This window comes from Oncorhynchus mykiss, chromosome 18, assembly GCF_057628025.1.
Source record: "Oncorhynchus mykiss isolate SJ-2025 chromosome 18, ASM5762802v1, whole genome shotgun sequence".
Classification (NCBI taxonomy): Eukaryota; Metazoa; Chordata; class Actinopteri; order Salmoniformes; family Salmonidae; genus Oncorhynchus; species Oncorhynchus mykiss.
Window position 1 is genome coordinate 24633130 of NC_143039.1, and position 19784 is coordinate 24652913.

Sequence of the window (19784 nt, forward strand, 5' to 3'; positions counted from 1 at the left end):
CATCCCCAGAGTGCCGTCAGTTGGGCATCATCCCACAGAGGCTGGGCTGGGGGCTTTCCTGGCAGGAGTACAAGGTGCTGGAGGCCTGTCTTGTTTAATCAGGCAAAAATGCTGGAGGAGAGCCCATCGATAGCTAACGGATGCTGCTGGTGGTGAAAAGCTCAGCAGATACAGGTCTGGTTAGCACACTCATCACAGATCCTCTTCTTCCTCAGATAATCAAAAAGTTCTACAGCTGCACCATTGAGAGCATCTTGACTGGCTGCATCACCGTTTATGGCAACTGCTTGGCATCCGACCGTAAGGCGCTACAGAGGGTAGTACATACGACCCAGTACATCACTGGGGCCAAGCTTCCTGCCATCCAGGACCTCTATACCAGGCTGTGTAAGAGGAAGACCCTAAAAATTGTCAAAGACTCTAGCCACCCAAGTCACAGACTGTTCTCTCTGCTACCGCACGACAAGCGGTACCGATGCATCAAGTCTGGAACCAACAGGACCCTAACAGCTTCTACCCCCAAGCCAGAAGACTACTAAATAGTTAACCAAATAGCTACCTTGACTATCTGCACTGACCCCCCTGCTCAAAATCTTTTGACCCATCACATACACTTCTGCTACCGTTTATTATCTATACTGTTGCCTAGTCACTTTACCCCTACCGATATGTACATATCTACCTCAATTACAATGTACCCCTGCACATGGACTCGGTACTGGTACCCCGTGTATATAGCCATGTTATTGTTACTCACGGTGTACTCCTTGTTTTACCATTTTTTTCCTATATTTTTCTCTCTGCATTGTTGGGAAGGGCCTGTAAGTAAGCATTGCACTGCTAGTCTACACCTGTTGTTTATAAAGCATGTGACAAATAACATTTGATTTATAGCACCAGAGTGAGGAGACCCTGATGATTAGTAACTCACGTGAACTGGGACACATGTGCTTTTGGAGCTTCCACGGCTAGGTTAACAAATCCTTGCTGGGTTTCTGACGTAGTTTCTCACACCCAGTAACGACTGGAGAATACCGCACAGACTGGGCCGGGACCAGACTCGGTTCAAACCGGTTTCTAGGTTTGCGAATACGGGTTTGATGAATTTTCAGTGTCTTCGTTTTACCCTGGGCACCTGGTACTGTAGGTTAACCAGATATGAGTAAACAGACATTGACACTTGAGACATTGTAAGTCCTTAGCTTCTCTGGTAAGGACAATGCGATGCATAGGTTTCTACCTGATTTAACTTAAAAAGGAGGGAAGTGACACCAACGGCGACAGCTGGTCTTACTGGCGTCCCGATCTGACTGGCAGGGTTTAGTGGATTTCACTTCTGCTGTTATGTTAAGTCTAATGCTGCACGCAACTGGAAAGCTCTCTATGAAGGAACCGGGTGAGTGAGTGAGCGCGTTAACATTGAGAGGCGTCCACGGTACTGCCTGAAAGATTTCTCCTTTCTCTCCCTGTTTACTCCTACCCAGCAGACTACACTCCTGCTAATTCTACCGTTAATGAGTCTAATTCAGCCATGTGACTCTGACTCCATCAGGATTACTAGCCAAGCGACAAGATCATTCTTTAATTTGTCTTGAATCTAAAAACCTCAGCTTGCCTTGGTTGTGAAAGCACCTCAAGGCGCCGTGGTTCTTCCCACTCTGTGCTGGTTTCAGGAACCTCCCCCCGGAACTTCTCTGAGTGGGATTGACACTATCACACGGAGGGGTCTTGTCCAACCACACCTGGAAATTAGGATGTGTTTGTGTCAAGGGTTTCTCTGCTCTCAGTCTCAGACAGTCTCCAAGCCTGAGAAGGGCAGTGTGGAGACGAGCTCAGTCCTGTTGCCCTTAAAAGGCAAAAAATTGTTTCTGTGTTGACTGACTGCCAAGGTTCTGACTGTCCAGGCCAGGCATCACGCACGCGCATACACACACACGACGACAAGCATACCGCCTCAAAAGCATACCGTCTCAGAGTTTCCTCAGATCTTGACTTCCCATCTCTCCCTTATCAAACACACCTATACAGAAGGCAGGATAACGGCTCTCCCTCCATGTCACTAGTTTCCATCTTACTGTCGTCCTCCTGCACTCCCAGCCCACATTAGTTATTTTTATAGCCCCGGCCTTGTCTAAACAGACTTCAACTCTGCACCACACCAGTATCTGTGTCATAATGACTATGGAGAAGGTAAACACTGCTGGAGAGCAAACAGAGTACATTCATTAAAAAAATACATCTCTTGACACTAACAGTGCTTATTTTATATGTCTAAATGAGGTGCTGTGAGTAAGCCCTGTATCAGGGTCAAATAGCACTGGATTCATCATATAATTTAATAGTCCCTATCAAAATAATATCTCCAAAATCTTAAGACTTCCCTGACATTTTCATTTCCTGAATAAATATCCAGATGAATTTGTAGGTGCAAAAAGTCTTACATATTCTTCACCTTCATTTACATGGATGTAGAGTAGTTAGAGCTGCCCTCCTGACTAGACTGGCTACCTAGTTCCTACAGTGGTTAGTATTGCCCTCCAGACTAGAGGTCGACCGATTAATCGAAATGGCCGATTAATTAGGGCCGATTTCAAGTTTTCATAACAATAGGTAATCAGCATTTTTGGACGCTGATTTTGGCTGATTACATTGCACTCCACGAGGAGACTGCGTGGCAGGCTGACTACCTGTTACGCGAGCGCAGCAAGGAACCAAGGTAAGTTGCTAGCTAGCATTAAACTTATCTTTTTTTTTTTTTTTTTAAATCAATCAATCAATCTTAACATAATCACTAGTTAACTACACATGGTTGAGGATATTACTAGGTTAACTAGCTTGTCCTGCGTTGAATAGAATTGATGCGGTGCCTGTTAATTTATCATCGAATCACTGTCTACTTCACCAAATGGGTGAAGATTTAACACGCTCATTCTCGAAAAAAAGCACTATATTTTTTTAGACCTGCATATTTAGTTAACCTCATGAAACTCTGGGGGCAGTATTTCATTTTTGGATGAAAAACGTTCCCGTTTTAAACAAGATATTTTGTCACGAAAAGATGCTCGACTATGCATATAATTGACAGCTTTGGAAAGAAAACACTGACGTTTCCAAAACTGCAAAGATATTGTCTGTGAGTGCCACATAACTAATGCTACAGGCGAAACCAAGATGAAATTTCATACAGGAACTGAGCCAGATTTTTGAGGCGCTGTGTACCAATGTCTCCTTATATGGCTGTGAATGCGCAAGGTGTTTGCAGCATTGTGACATATTTGTAGGCATATCATTGGAAAATTGACCATAAGAGACTACATTTACCAGGTGTCCGCTGGGTGTCCTCCGTCAAAACTATTGCGCAATCTCCAGGTGCGCGCATTTTTCCATTTCGAAGAGAGGAGAAACCAAACTGCCAGGAGTGACTTATCATCGAATAGATATGTGAAAAACACCTTGAGGATTGATTCTAAACAACGTTTGCCATGTTTGTCGATATTATGGAGTTAATTTGGAAAAAAGTTCACGTTGTTATGACTGAATTTTCGTTTTTTTTTCTCAGCCAAACGTGAAGAACAAGAACAAAACGGACCGATTTCTCCTACACAATTAATATTTTTGGAAAAACTGAACATTTGCTATCTAACTGAGAGTCTCCTCATTGAAAACATACGAAGTTCTTCAAAGGTAAATTATTTTATTTGAATGATTTTCTTGTTTTTGTGAAAATGTTGCACGCTGAATGCTACGCTAAATGCTACGCTAAATGCTACGCTAGGTATCAAAACTCTTACACAAATGCTTGTTTTGCTATGGTTGAAAAGCATATTTTGAAAATCTGAGATGACAGTGTTGTTAACAAAAGCCTAAGCTTGAGAGCTAGCATATTTATTTCATTTGCGATTTTCATGAATAGTTAACGTTGCGTTATGGTAATGAGCTTGAGGCTATAAATAGGATCCCGGATCCGGGTTTGCTCGTCGCAACTTTAATATTGCGAGTCAGGGTATATGCAGCAGTTTGAGCCACCCGACTCATTGCGAACACCATTTCTTCCTAACAAACACAGAATTTTACATAATTATGACACATTGAAGGTTGTGCAATGTAACAGCAATGTTTTCACTTAAGGATGCCACCCGTTAGATAAAATATGGAACGGTTCCATATTTCACTGAAATCGAAATGATAGTTACCTGGGAATATTGAGACTTGTGTTAAAAGGAACCACCAGCTTTCATATATGCTCATGTTCTGAGCAAGGAACTGAAACGTTAGCTTTCTTACATGGCACATATTGCACTTTTACTTTCTTCTCCAACAGTTTTTGCATTATTTAAACCAAATGGAACTCTTTATTATTTATTTGAGACTAAATTGGTTTTATTATATTATATTAAGTTAAAATAAAAGTGTTCATTCAGTAGTTGTAATGGTCATTATTACAAATATTATAAAAAAAAAAAAAAAAATATATATATATATATATATATATATATATATATATATATATATATATATATATATATATATAAAAAAATCAAAACATGTTTTTTTAAATCGGACAATTAATCAGTATGTTGTCTTTTTTGGTCCTCCAATAAATCGGTATCAGAGTTGAAAAATCAATCTACTCCAGACTAGACTGGTTGCCTAGTTCCTACAGTAGTGAGTGCAGCCCTGCAGACTAGCTGCCTAGTTCCTACAGTAGGGTCTGTCTGCCTTACTTACAAATCAAGGCCTTGTTCATGTCAGGGAGAAGGAGGGACTGACGTGAACGTGACCTGACGTTCAACAGCTTATGGTGTGCCTGCCCCCCCCCCCCCCCCCCCCCCCCCCCCCCCCCCCCCCCCCCCCCTTCCATCTCTCTCGCTCTCCAGTCACCAGCCTTCTCTCAGGGTCATGTTAGGATGCCACATCCCAACAGCAAATACACCATGACAAAGTCCCTGAGATGTGTTCAGGTGTACTTACTGTCAGTGGGGAAGGCAGAGAGTGGCAGGTAGCGTTGTGGTTAAGAGCATTGGGCCAGTAACTGAAAGGTTGCTGGTTTGAGTCCCTGAGCTGGCAAAGTAGAAACATTTTCTGTTCTGCTCTCGAGCAAGGCAGTTAAACAACAACTGCTCCCCGGGCAACTCGATTAAGGCAGCCCCCCCGTACCTCTCCGAGTCAGAGGTTGGATTAAATGCGGACTTAATATTTGGGTTGAATGCATTCAGTTGTGCAACTGACTAGGTATCCCCTTTCCTTTCCCAGAGGGAGGGGAAGCCAGCTGATCCAGTCAGAGAGGAGCAACAGACTGGATCTGACCAGAGGAGACAACATGTCAGAAAAACTAAAAATAAGGATATTTCAGTATTTGCTCCACTTCCCCTAACTGTATATAGTGGAGAATACAGCAGAGTAGCTATGATCTGTATCTGTGCATTGGGTTTGACAGTGACCGAGGCTACAGGACTGCCAAGTCACAGTCATAGGTAGTGAGGTGTGCAACAACACATGATGGCAACCAGAAGAGGAGACATTTTCACAATTTAACCTTCACATCTGACATTCTGTTTCTGCCATGGCCTGGCCCAAAACACCACTCTTCAAAGAGATAACTCGCCTTTTGAAGGTGTGTGTGTGCCTGCCAGTGTGCACGTATGTGTGTGTGTTAGTTTGAAGCTCTACTGAGGCAGTGCAGTGTGTGCTTCCTTCCATTTCAGAAGCAATCCTGCATTGCTCAGTCCATCATCAGTCAGAGACACTGATCAATGGACTGGCGCCGCCGGACCACCCTCTCCACACACACACTCCTATTGTGTGTGTGTGTTTTTGTCACGGTGTGTTATTTTTTTCCCCCCGGAGATAGCCCTACCTTGGTCGACCAAAAGCAGTCTGTTCTTTCAACCAATTGAATAACGTCTTCATATCTCAAAATCATTGTCATGTGATTAAATCAAAATTCTATCCAAATCTAAATGAAAATCTAAATGAAATCTAAACGAAAAGCCATTGCCAACTACGTAAAAACAGCCTACATTAAGCCAAAAAAATGTAAAAAACATTGCAGCCTGCAGATAGAAAATATCCTGATAAAAATAAATATTCTATAAATCACATTGCCTAAACTGAGTACCGGCACCTCAAATGGTCTACTGCTTGAGCTCCTATTCCTCTTATAGAATATTATCTAAAAACTATTGTGGAGCTCCTGCACCTAAATATGAATAGTACCAGAACCCAAAATGAGTTACTGAATGTATTTCAAGTCATGCACTGATAAGAAGTAATCAGGTCTATTTCATGACGTTTCTGACTGGATCAGAGCATGACATTTTTCCCTTTCACGCTGAGCGGTTACCAAAAGGGAGAGAGATGGAAAATATTTTTCAAATACAATGAGGAACGATTGTAATTCTCAATGGATGTAAAAACAGACTTTGTTTGCTCTCAGTTTGAGGTGAAGTAAACATCACTCTGAGAAGCTCAACAGTTCATTAGTTGTGGTGCATTAAGCCAATCAGATCCGCAAATGGACACATTTATATGCCTACATTTGGGCGCAGGCCAGGTAGGGACCCCAATTTTTCACTTTGAAATGTCTATATAAACAAAGGTCCTACAGTTGACAGTGCAGGTCAGAGCAAAAGCCAAACCAGGTCGAAAGGGATTATCCGTAGAGCTCCGAGAGAGGATTCTGTCCAGGCACAGATTGGTGGAAGGGTACCAAAAAATGTCTGCAGCATTTAAGGGCCCCAAGAACAGTGGCCTCCATCATTCTTAATACGGAGGAACAGGGGGAAGGCGGCGGAGTGGCTTGTAAGAATTAGCAGATGAGTAGGTAAACCACCACTTCCCTCAAGGTATTGCTCGCCTGAGGTTGAATACCTCATGATAAGATTTAGACCACACTATCGTACTTTTTGGAGAAATGTCCTCTGGTCTGATGAAACAAAAATAGAACTGTTTGGCCATAATGACCATCGTTATGTTTGGAGGAAAAAGGGGGAGGCCGGCAAGACAAAGAACACCATCCCAACCGTGAAGCACGGGGGTGGCAGCATCATGTTGTGGGGGTGCTTTGCTGCAGGACGGACTGGTGCACTTCACAAAATAGATGGCATATAGAAGGAAAATGATGTGGATATATTGAAGCAACATCAAGACATCAGTCAGGAAGTTAAAGCTTAGTCGCAAATGGATCTTCCAAATGGACAATGACACAAAGCATACTTCCAAAGTTGTGGAAAAATGGCTTAAGGACAACAAAGTCCTTAAGAAATAAAGATTAAAAAAAATAAAGTGGTGATCCTAACTGACATAAGACAGGGACTTTTTACTAGGATTAAATGTCAGGAATTGTAAAAAAACTGAGTTTAAATGTATTTAGCTAAGGTGTATGTAAACTTCCGACTTCACCATCATCCCAGACACCCTGGCCCCACTCCAATTCACATACAGATCCACAGATGACACAATCTCTATTACACTCCACACTGCCCTCTCCCACATGGACAAGAGGAACACCAACAAGAGAGTGCTGTTCATTGACTACAGCTCAGCGTTCAACACCATAGTGTCCACAAAGCTCATCACTAAGCTAAGAACTCTGGGACTAAACACCTCCCTCTGCAACTGGATCCTGGACTTCCTGACGGGCCGCCCCAGGTGGTAAGGGTAGGCAACAACACATCTGGCACGCTGATCCTCAACACTGGGGCCCCTCATTGGTGCGTGCTCAGCCCCCTCCTGTACTCCCTGTTCGCTCACGACTGTGTGGCCAAGCACGACACCTTCATCATCATCATTAAGTTTGCTGACGACACAACAGCGGTAGGCCTGATCATCGACAAGACCTGGTCAGAGATCAGGCAGTGTGGTGCCAGGACAACAACAACAACCTCTCCTTCAATGTGAGCTAGACAAATGAGCTGATCGTGGACTACAGGAAAAGATGGGCCGAACATGCCTCATTAACATCAACGGGGCTGTAGTGGAGCGGGTCGAGAGTTAAGTTCCTTGGTGTCCACATCACCAAGGAACTATTATGGTCCAAACACACCAAGACAGTTGTGAAGAGGCCACGACAACACCTTTTCCCCCTCAGGAGACTGAAAAGATTTGGCATGGGTCCCCAGATCCTCAAAAGGTTCTACAGCTGCACCATCGAGAGCATCCTGACCAGTTGCATCACAGCCTGGTATGGCAACTGCTCGGCATCTGATCGTTCGAATGGCGCTACAGAGCCCAGTACAAAAAAAAACTTTTCATCCATTTTAGAACAAGGCTGTAACGTAACAAAATGGCAAGCAAAAGTATGTGAACCCTTTGGAATTACCTGGATTTCTGCATAAACTGGTCATAAAATTTGATCTGATCTTCATCGAAGTCACAACAATAGACAAACAGTCTGCTTAATCTAATAACACAAACAATTATACATTTGTATGTCTTTATTGAACACACCATGTAAACATTTACAGTGCAGTGTGAGAAAAGTATGTAGGAGTATCTAGGATTTAACAACTGGTTGATCCTCCTTTAGCAGCAATAAACCTCAACCAAACGTGTTCTGTAGTTGCGGATCAGACCTGCACAATGGTCAGGAGGAATTTTGGACCATTCCTCTTTACAAAACTGTTTCAGTTCAGCAATTTTCTTGAGGATGTCTGGTGTGAACTACTCAAGGTCATGCCACAGCACCTCAATTGGGTTGAGGTCAGGACTCTGACTGGGCCTCTCCAGAAGGCGTATTTTCTTCTGTTCAAGCCATTCCGTTGTTGAATACTTTGCTGTCCTGCTGCATCTCCCAACTTCTGTTGAGCTTCAATTGGCAGACAGCCTTACATTCTACTGCAAAATTGGAATTCATTTTTCTGTCGATGATAGCAAGCTGTCCAGGCCCTGAGGCAGAAAAGCAGCCCAAACCATAATGCTCCCGCCACCATACTTTACAGTTGGGATGAGGTTTTGATGTTGGTGTACTGTGCCTTTTTTTCTACACACATGGTGTTGGGTGTTCCTTCCAAACAACTCAACTTCAGTTTAATCTATCCACAGAATAGCTGTGGAACATCCAGGTGCTATTTTGCGAACTTCAGACATGCAGCAATGTATTTTTGGACAGCAGTGGCTTCTCCGTGGTGTCCTCCCATGAACATCATTCTTGTTTCGTGTTTTACCTATTGCAGACTCGTCAACAGAGATGTTAGCATGTTCCAGAGATTTCTGTAAGTTTTTAGCTAACACTCTAGGATTCTTCTTAACCTCATTGAGCATTCTGTGCTGTGCTCTTGCAGTCATTTTTGCAGGACGGCCACTCCTAGGGAGAGTAGCAACAGTGCTGAACTTTCTCCATTTATAGACAATTTGTCTTACTGTGGACTGATGAACATCAAGGCTTTTAGAGATACTTTTGTAACCCTTTCCAGCTTTATGCAAGTCAACAATTGGTTCACGTCAGGCAATGCTTCATATGAGTAGCAAACTCACATTTTGTGAGTTTTTTTTAAATTGCAGGGCAGCTCTAACCAACATCTCCAATCTCGTCTCATTGATTGGATTCCAAGTTAGCCGACTCCTGACTCCAATTATCTTTTGGAGAAGTCATTAGCCTAGGGGTTCACATACTTTCCCCAAACTACACAGTGAATGTTTAAATTATGTCTCAATATAGACAAGAAAAATACAATAATTTGTGTGTTATTAATTTAAGCACACTGTTGTTGTGAGAGGAAGATCAGATCACATTTTTTGACCAATTTATGCAGAAATCCAGGTAATTCCACAGGGTTCACACACTTATTCTTGCAACTGTATATGCAGAAAGTGTACAGCATAGTGGGTACATTTCTGCAAAAACTTAGAGCGTTGAAGTGCAAGGCTCAACTTCTCCACTGTTTTGGGTCCCCTGGCTACCACACTGTTCACAGCGTGAAGCAAACCTGTGCACATTCCAAGATACGAAGTGTTCTTCAAGCCTGGTCGTGGGGACCCAGTGAGTGTAGGCTTTTGTTACTGTTCAGCGCTAACCCATCCGATTCAACCCAATGTTGGCATAGCTGAGAAGCTAGGCCTATAATCTCACCAATGGGAGTTAACAGACAAACACTGAACAGGGCAAAAAAGACGAGATAAACATTGCCACAGAGCAGCAAGGAGCTGCTTTCCTATTTAATCAATAGATAAACCCACACTATGATAAATGCATGTTTCTGCCATTAGATTCCTCCTTCATAGGCAGTCTGAAGAGGACTCACTCATTACGGCCGACGAGGGCCGTTTAGAACAGCATGCAGAGGACTCTGGGTATTATTTATTCCCTGTCAACCGCCCATCTGAGCGCATCACCCCAGCCAAAACCACCATAGGGGGTTAGAGTAGTGCCTAATTCTACAGAGCATGAGAAGGGATGCTAAATAGTCGTCTTCGCAAAATGGCTACAGTCCAGTCAGCACATAAATCAGATACAATACATAGACTATATTTAAAACCTCCCCAAAAATCCCTACGTTTATCCAGTGAATGCTACAGGCAGCCTGTAGATAGTAGCATTATCATAGCAGCTAGTAAATGTAAAAGCAGCATGGTGGCGAGTGACACAGCACAGTGCAGGCCTGTAGAAGGGCTAATCCATATCCGGCTGCATGCTACAGCTGTACAGACAGACTAGTACATCTCTGCTCCTAACAGCTGAGCTTGGTTCCTCGTCTATAGGGTAAGATGACAGTCTGCGTAGCGAGTGAAGGGCCCGGCTGTGGATGCGGTCTCCTCACAGCAGAGCAGCATGTAAACAAACCCACACGCAGCAGCGTCGTCATCACTGCTTACACTCTCCCCCATCTCTCTCCCTCCCACTTTCTTCATCCCTTCTTCTCATACTGTCTGCCTGCCTCCTTTGCCCTCCCTCTCCCCATATGTCCCTCTCTATTTCTCTCCCTCCTTATTCCTGCAGTAGCTAAGAGAAGCAGGCTGATAAGGTAATGTCTTCTCTCTGGCTGACACTGTTTTCCAGCAGAAATACACAGGAGAGACAGGAAGGGACAGAGAGGGACAGGGAGAGATGGGACTGTGGATGCTTCGTGACAAACTGGGCTGACAGGACCCAGACAGGCTTTGTCCAGACGGGGAAGGGAAGGAGAGAGGTGTCACTGTTCCCATCCTAAACCCTGCTCCAGAACCTCCTCAGTGACTTGGGAAACTTCCAGGAAGAAACTGTGAAAGAGCTGTATGCTGTAGGCCTGTCACATGTTGATTCCCAAACCAATAAATAATCAACTGTGGTGGCTGGAGAACATTTCCCTGCACTGTGTCATGTTTGCAGTCACGCTCTCCCTCTCTCCATGGGTCCTATCCTTAGTATTGTTTAGTATAGGGCCAGGCCGACTGACCAACGGCAGGTTTCACTTTTCTCCACATGTGGATTTATGGTCTCCATTTAGCCTGCCATCATCAATAAGTCAGTCTGTTGCATAAGAGGGAAACAGAGGTTTATGTCCCAAACGGCACCCTATTCCCATAAAGTGCACTACTTTTGACCAGAGCATTAGGGGCACTGGTCAAAAGTAGTGCACATCTTAGGGTACAGGGTGTCATTTGAGACACAGCCAGAGACAGTGGACTCGGGGTAGCACCCGCCACTACTTGACTACAGACCCGTCAGCGCAGAGCCCCAAAACAACAACTTTGGCTCAGGTCTAATGGACTTCAGTGTAAAACATCAAAGACAGGCAAGGCAATGCAGCGAGGCAGAGTAGCTATTGCTGTCTGAGGCACCGGCTATCCACGAAGTAGAAGAATTTACAACATCGCTCATAAGTAAATTCATGAAAAAGAAAGGAGAGTTTAACTAGCAGACTTTTATGACAAAGGCTCTGGAGAAAAAAATACCTGATTATTATAGCAAAGTAATAAGTAAGATAGCAACCATATGAAGTGTGTCAGTGTGTGTGTGTGTGTGACGACATGAGAGTGTAGAGGAGTTGAGTGTAGTGTGTTGCAGGATTGAGTGTGTGTTTATGTGGGAAGCTATTATTGGCTTATAAGAGCAACAGAGTAGGCAGAGCATTCAACTGGCTGTGTGTGTGTGTCAGATTCACTGTGTTCAATACTGATATGAATCTTAAGAGTGTCTTCTCTGAGCTTGTTTACAGTTTGAGTGTTGTTCGTTGAGAGAGAGAGAGAGTGTAGGATGAATCAACAGGCTCCTGGTTGCCCTCTGAGCCCAGTGGGAGAAAAATCCCATCGCTGAGTCACAGCACTCCCCCATACATAGTTACATACAGTACATACACAGTGGTCTCAGAGTCTGTATGCGCGCGCAAGAGGTATAGCTACTATATTGAATTGCAAAACTACAGTGCCCAACTTAGTACAATGTAGTACTGTAGTTGTTTACAAATCACTGTAGAATCTTGTGAGCCACAGCCTAGTCAAGCCAACTGGGAGTAGTCTCACAAACGGTTCCTGGTCTTTCCAGATGCCTGGTCGTAACTCGTAAGCTTCCTCTCAATCAATAAGCATGTCCCCTCCCCTTGACCTTGGCTCTGATGGCTCCTACCAGGAAACCACTGACAGTCTGCCTTTACGGCCTCACTACACTCTTCACTACAAATCAGATAGGGATTTGTAGTAGTCATCAATTCAGATAACCAACCCTCTAATGACTGTCCATCTCATGACTGGTGTCTTTTTTTCTCTCTTTAAAGCTCTTTGAGAATCAGTATGGAATAAATAGCGCTACAAAAGTTGAATGGATTATTAGTAAATCATGCTAATGTGATTATATACGCAAACTAGCACACAGCAAAGGCAGCTAAGAACCGTCACCTCTGGCCATGCACTGAAGTATGTCTCTCAAACTGATGTCATTTTTCACTTGGTCATGTTCATCAGTTGTTCTTATCATATCGCCACTAACACATTATCTCCACGTTGGTCCATGTGAGACAGAGCTAATCCAGCAGTACAAAGGCTGTGTCCAAAACAACACCCTATTCCCTAATGAACCGAAATGCACCCTATTCCCTATATAGTGTACTATGGGCTTTGGTCAAGAGTAGTGCAAAATATACTAGGGTATATGGTGCCAATTTGAACGTAGACAAACAGCACAGGAGGCTACTGAGGGGAGGACAGCTCATAATAATGGCTGGAATGGAGTACATAGACTGGTATCAAACATATGGCAACCATGCGTGATGAATTTGATACCCTTCCATTGATCTTGTTCCAGCCATCACTATGAGCCCATCCTCCCCAATTAAGGTGCAACCAACCTCCTGGTATTCTCAGGGATTTCAACAAGCTGTGTGATAGGAGCCTGTGTAGGTAGGCCTGTTGCGGAGTCCCATTGAGACCAAGGTCTCTTTTACAAGGGAGACATGCAATATACACAATTTACACTCTCAGATCCAGGTCAGAGAAAACACTGCTGAGGATGAATGGTGATAAATCACATTGATGAGGTTTCACCGGTTCATAACGAACTCTTCTGGACGCTCACTGTCCACTTCAGCCTGTGTCACAGCGGGATGATTTACAATACAATAACAGTGACTGTGTTGATACTGATAACACACACACATGTATAAAATAAATTCAATAGTAATCTTACCAGAAAACAGAGTTAGTAGAAAACAGAGTTAGTAGAAAACAGAGTTAGTAGAAAACAGAGTTAGTAGAAAACAGAGTTCCAGTTAAAGCTGTGGTAGAAGAGAGAGTGTTCAACAATGCACCCATCTGGTCTGTATAGCTGACACATGGCACCGTTTGTTTTCATTTTAGCCATGTGGAACTAACCGAGGCTCGTAGGAAAGGGCTGTCAACCGCACCACCACTCTGCCAACAGGCTTATATAACCCACCACTTCCACTTTCAGTAACTAGAACCCCCTTGACTCCACCATTCAAGATCAGCCAACACAAAACACAGTCGTCATAGATTTGAACGTACAATGCTGCCCTGGCAGTGCCAAGAACCCGTCATGTTGATAATGAATGTTAGCTGAGAGAATTTCATGGTAATAAGAGTGTTTAATAAAATACTAGAATATGGTTGATCATGGACCAAGAGTGTTTAAGTGGATGAACAAAGAGACAGGCACTCAGTGGGCTACGGATATAATTTCACAGCCTGACTGCAGATGCAGTCATAAAATACCAGGAACGAATACATAGGATGCCAAGGAACGAATACATAGGATGCCTAGGAACGAACACATAGGATGCCTAGGAACGAACACATGGGATGCCTAGGGAAGAATACATAGGATGCCTAGGAACGAATACATAGGATGCCTAGGAACGAATACATAGGATGCCTAGGGAAGAATACATAGGATGCCTAGGGAAGAATACATAGGATGCCTAGGGACGAATACATAGGATGCCTAGGAACGAATACATAGGATGCCTAGGAACGGATACATAGGATGCCTAGGGAAGAATACATAGGATGCCTAGGGAAGAATACATAGGATGCCTAGGGAAGGATACATAGGATGCCTAGGGAAGGATACATAGGATGCCTAGGGAAGGATACATAGGATGCCTAGGGAAGGATACATAGGATGCCTAGGGAAGAATACATAGGATGCCTAGGAACGAATACATAGGATGCCTAGAAACGAATACATAGGATGCCTAGGAACGAATACATAGGATGCCTAGGAACGAATACATAGGATGCCTAGGGAAGGATACATAGGATGCCTAGGGAAGAATACATAGGATGCCTAGGAACGAATACATAGGATGCCTAGGGAAGGATACATAGGATGCCTAGGGAAGGATACATAGGATGCCTAGGGAAGGATACATAGGATGCCTAGGGAAGAATACATAGGATGCCTAGGGAAGAATACATAGGATGCCTAGGAACGAATACATAGGATGCCTAGGAACGGATACATAGGATGCCTAGGGAAGGATACATAGGATGCCTAGGGAAGGATACATAGGATGCCTAGGGAAGAATACATAGGATGCCTAGGGAAGAATACATAGGATGCCTAGGGAAGAATACATAGGATGCCCAGGGAAGAATACAATGTCCATCGACATTAAAAGACCCGTATGTCTTGGTCATTGGAGGCAGAGTGCGCATCATCTGCTCGCTCCTCTCTTCCCATATGAGAACATTGCGTGAAAATAAGACGACTAGCCCAAGTTGCAGGTGGTGTTCATACCTAAACGTATCACAGGCAATAACTAGCTTAGACCACAAGAAATAAAAAGCATATGGGTGATAACTGACTATACAGAGAAGAATACAACTTTGAAGTTGAAGCTTTTTTCGCAAGGAGGTGTAAACCATTAATGAGCAAATTAGCTATTATGCTAACCTTCTCATGGCGACTTTTCCTGCCTCTCCAGCTAACCAGATAACTGCATTTCAAGATGAAGACACAAACCTTTCTACGACGTTTGATGACAATTAATTTGGTGGGAAAGAGACAGCCGTTGGTGTTGACGCTCGCTTGTTTCATTTGTTTCCAGCCTGTCTGCACTCCGCAGTGTGATCTCGCCTCTCCGCTACATTGTGTCATGTGACGTTGCCAACAAAGGAACCTCCCCTTACTTGAATCTGAGGCACATTCAGAAGGACACAACTTTATTGAAGACAAATCTATTTTCAGTAAATCATGATAGGCTACATATTTGTACAGTGTCCTGGGAAAAATCTAATTCGATTTTGGAATGACCAATAAAAGGCATGATGAAGAACGATATTTAGATTCAAAACAGAAGTCAATGACATTGGAAAAACCAGGCTAAAGAATATAATCAAGATATGAGTCTATGCTATGATTGAACTGATACAAATACACTTACATGGATAAAACCGTCTGTTAAATTACATACATTATTATTATAATTATCATTATTATTATAAAAGTTATCTGTCTCAAATAAAAATGGCTTCACTCTTGTGGTTGAGGGATGCTGTACAGTAGCTCAGTCAGGCCTGTGATGAATCCTGGCTAAATCCTTGTTTTAAGTCTATCTTTGCAACATCTTGGCTCCAGTAAGGCATGGTCCAGCATTATGTTCCTGCCATGCATAGACAGTCATTATTACAATAATTTCAAATGTTATCATATGTCATATATCTGAGCATATTACCGATTATTACTATTACAAACTGGGTGGTTTGAGCCCTGAATGCTGATTGGCTGAAAGCCTTGGTATATGACAGTATGACAAAACATGTATTTTCACTTCTCTAATTACATTGCTAACCAGTTTATAATAGAAATAAGGAACCTCGCGGGTTTGTGATATATTGCCAATATACCAGTATGCTCCACGTTGTGTCCGTGCATAAGAACAGCCCTTAGCTGTGGTATATTGGACATACATCACACCCCCCCGGGCCTTATTGATTAAGTATGCATTCTTCTTCTTCAGTAAACAGATTAAGCTGTACTACCATCATGTGGCCACAATTTGCAGTTGCAGCTTTCACATTTGTGTGGTCTCTATTCTCTTAAAAGAAAATGTGCTATCTAGAGCAGTGTTTCCCAACCCTGGTCCTCGAGTATCCCCAACAGTACACATTTTATTGTAACCCTGGACCAGAACACCTCATTCAACTCATTTAGGGCTTGATGATTAGTTGACCTGCTTCAACTAGGGTCTTCGTGGTTGTCTTCATGTACACTTACCCGGCCAACCTGGTGGCTGAGCTGTTCTCCATCTCCAGCATCATGGTGGGAGTGTGTTAACACACACATATACACTGAGTGTACAAAACATTATGAACACCTGTCTCTTTCCATGACATAGACTGACCAGGTCAATCCAGGTGAACGCTATGATCCCTTGTTGATGTCACTTGTTAATGTGTGTGTGTGTGTGCTCATATACTCTACACACAGCTCCACTCCTTCTTCTGTGTTCTCGCTCTCATCCAGGTGTGCGAGTCTTGACTCAAATCGTTAACCTTTTCCGTACCGTTCCCTTCAACATGGCCTGCGAGGGGCCATCTGCTTTGTCATAGTGTTTAACTTACCAGACAGCATCCAGCAAAATAATTGATTTGTTACTGCATCCATCACCACCATCATATTAACTGTCTTCATCCAGGTATGGAATTTGATCATGGCAGCCCGTGCATATATAATGCTAGTCCATTCAGAACACTGTGGTGCACAAAAACAAGTTGATGCAAATATGATATGAAGAGGATTTCAGTTGTGTGACTTCTGACCTTTCACACAGGATATCGGCAACTGGCCCTTGATGGAATTAGTGCACATTCTAATGACCAATCGCAACATAAACACCATTAATGTCAAGGTATACATCAGGGAAGGTAGAGCGCTAGCTAGCTGGATAACCATCAATCATTTTGCTTAGATAGTTAATCCAAGGCGTTGTTATCTTCTACCCTTCCATGCCCATTCAGACTGGGACCATTGAGGTCAAGTATATTATGTCTCTCTGAGTTCTAGTTCTAGTATCTTATGTCTCTCTGAGTTCTAGTTCTAGTATATTATGTCTCTCTGAGGTCTAGTTCTAGTATCATGTATCTCTGAGTTCTATTGTCTTATGTCTCTCTGAAGTCTAGTATCGTATATCTCTCTGAGTTCTAGTTCTAATGTCTCTGAGTTATAGTTCTAGTGTCTTATGTCTGTCTGAGTTCTAGTTCTAGCATCTTATGTCTCTCTGAGTTCTAGTTCTAGTACCTTATGTCTCTCTGAAATTTATTTCCAGTACCTTATGTCTATCTTAGGTCTAGTATGTCTCTCTAAATTCCAGTTCTAGTATCTTATGTCTCCCTGAGTTCTAGTATCTTATGTCTCTCTGAGGTCAAGCATCTTGTATCTCTCTGAGTTCTAGTTCTAGTATCTTATGTCTCTCTGAGTTCTAGTTCTAGTATCTTATGTCTCTCTGAGTTCTAGTTCTAGTATCTTATGTCTCTCTGAGTTCTAGTTCTAGTTTCTTATGTCTCTCTGAGTTCTTTTTCCAGGAGCTCATGCCTCTCTGAGTTCTAGTATCTTATGTCTTTCTGAGGGCTAGTATCTTATGCCTGTCTGAGTTCTAGTTCTAGTATCTTATGATGCTCTGAGGTCTAGTTCTACTATCTTATGTCTCTCTGAAATGTATTTCCAGTACCTTATGTCTATCTTAGGTCTAGTATGTCTCTCTATATTAAAGTTCCAGTATCTTATGTCTCTCTGACTTCTAGTTCTAGTAGCTAATGTCTCTCTGAGGTCTAGTATCTTATGTTTCTGACTTCTAGTTCTAGTTTCTTATTTCTCTCTGACTTCTAGTTCTAGTATCTTATGTCTCTCTGACTTCTAGTTTTAGTATCTTATGTCTCTCTGAGTTCTAGTTCTAGTATCTTATGTCTCTGAGTTTTAATTCTAGTCTCTTACGTCTCTCTAAATTCCAGTTCAAGTATCTTATGTCTCTCTGACTTCTGGTTCTAGTGTCTTATGTCTCTCTGAGATCTAGTTCTAGTATCTTATGTTTCTCTGAGATCTAGCTCTAGTATCTTATGTCTCTCTGAGATCTAGTTCTAGTATCTTGTCTCTCTCTGAGATCTAGTTCTAGTATCTTATGTCTCCCTGAGATCTAGTTATTGTATCTTATGTCTCTCTGAGGTCTTGTATCTTATGTCTCTCTGAGATCTAGTTCTCCTATCTTATCTCTCTGAGTTCTAGTTCTAGTATCTTATGTCTCCCTGAGATCTAGTTATTGTATCTTATGTCTCTCTGAGGTCTAGTATCTTAAGTCTCTCTAAATTCCAGTTCTAGTATCTTATATCTTTCTGAGGTCTAGTATCTTATGTCTCTCTGAGTTCTAGCTCTAGTATCTTATGTCTCTCTGAGTTCTAGTTCTAGTATCTTATGTCTCTCTGACTTCCAGTTTCTAGTATCTTATTTCTCTGTAAGTTAATAATTTTGCACGCCCAATTTTTCAGTTTTTGATTTGTTAAAAAAGTTGGAAATATCCAATAAATGTCGTTCCACTTCATGATTGTGTCCCACTTGTTGTTGATTCTTCACAAAAAAATACAGTTTTATATCTTTATGTTTGAAGCCTGAAATGTGGCAAAAGGTCGCAAAGTTCAAGGGGGCCGAATACTTTCGCAAGGCACTGTATCTCCCTGAATTCTAGTACTAGTATCTTATGTCTCTCTGACTTCTAGTTCTAGTATCTTATTTCTCTGTAAGTTCTAGTATCTTATCTCTTTGAGTTCTAGTTCTAGTGTCTTATATTTCCCTGAATTCTAGTACTAGTATCTTATGTCTCTCTGAGTTCTAGTTCTGGTATCTTATGTCTCTCTGACTTCTAGTTCTAGTGTCTTATATCTCCCTGAATCCTTGTACTAGTATCTTATGTCTCTCTGAGTTCTAGTTCTGGTATCTTATGTCTCTCTGAGTTCTAGTTGTAGTGTCTTATGTTTGAGTTTATTGAGTTTATTTTATTTTTACAGGGACAGTGCACATTAATCAACATTTCAGTAAAAGTGCCGGTTTTAGCCAGCCGGCTAATTTTCAACCGCAGTCCCTGGGCAGGTTATTAAAAACAATTACAATATAGACAATCATTGAGCAGTGAGCACACGCAGGGCAACATAGGACAAGCAAGACGTAGCATACAGACAGAGCAACATAGGACAAGCAAGACGTAGCATACAGACAGAGCAACATAGGACAAAAAGCAGCAAGACAAAATTCATAAAGGCAACAAAGAGTTTCCACACCTCACAAGCTACAGACAACAGACAACATGGAAAGCTGCAATACACAGCTAGGGATTATGATCACAATTATTTACCTTTAGCCATGT

General features: G+C 42.5%; 1 protein-coding gene across 13 annotated transcripts in view; it reads right to left on the reverse strand.

Annotated features, from left to right (window-relative positions):
* LOC110495689 (inositol polyphosphate-4-phosphatase type I A) overlaps positions 1-15543 on the reverse strand; it is a 41355-nt gene extending 25812 nt beyond the window's left edge. For 7 of the 13 annotated variants that reach the window (XM_036952069.2, XM_090207935.1, XM_036952072.2 and 4 more), the window contains exon 1: positions 15395-15540. The gene's annotated coding sequence lies outside the window, so the exon portion shown is untranslated. Of the gene's footprint in view, positions 1-15394 lie in introns of all 13 variants that reach the window. The other 6 variants (XM_036952071.2, XM_036952070.2, XM_090207936.1 and 3 more) reach the window with 1 other exon arrangement.
* Positions 15544-19784: the final 4241 nt, after the last annotated feature.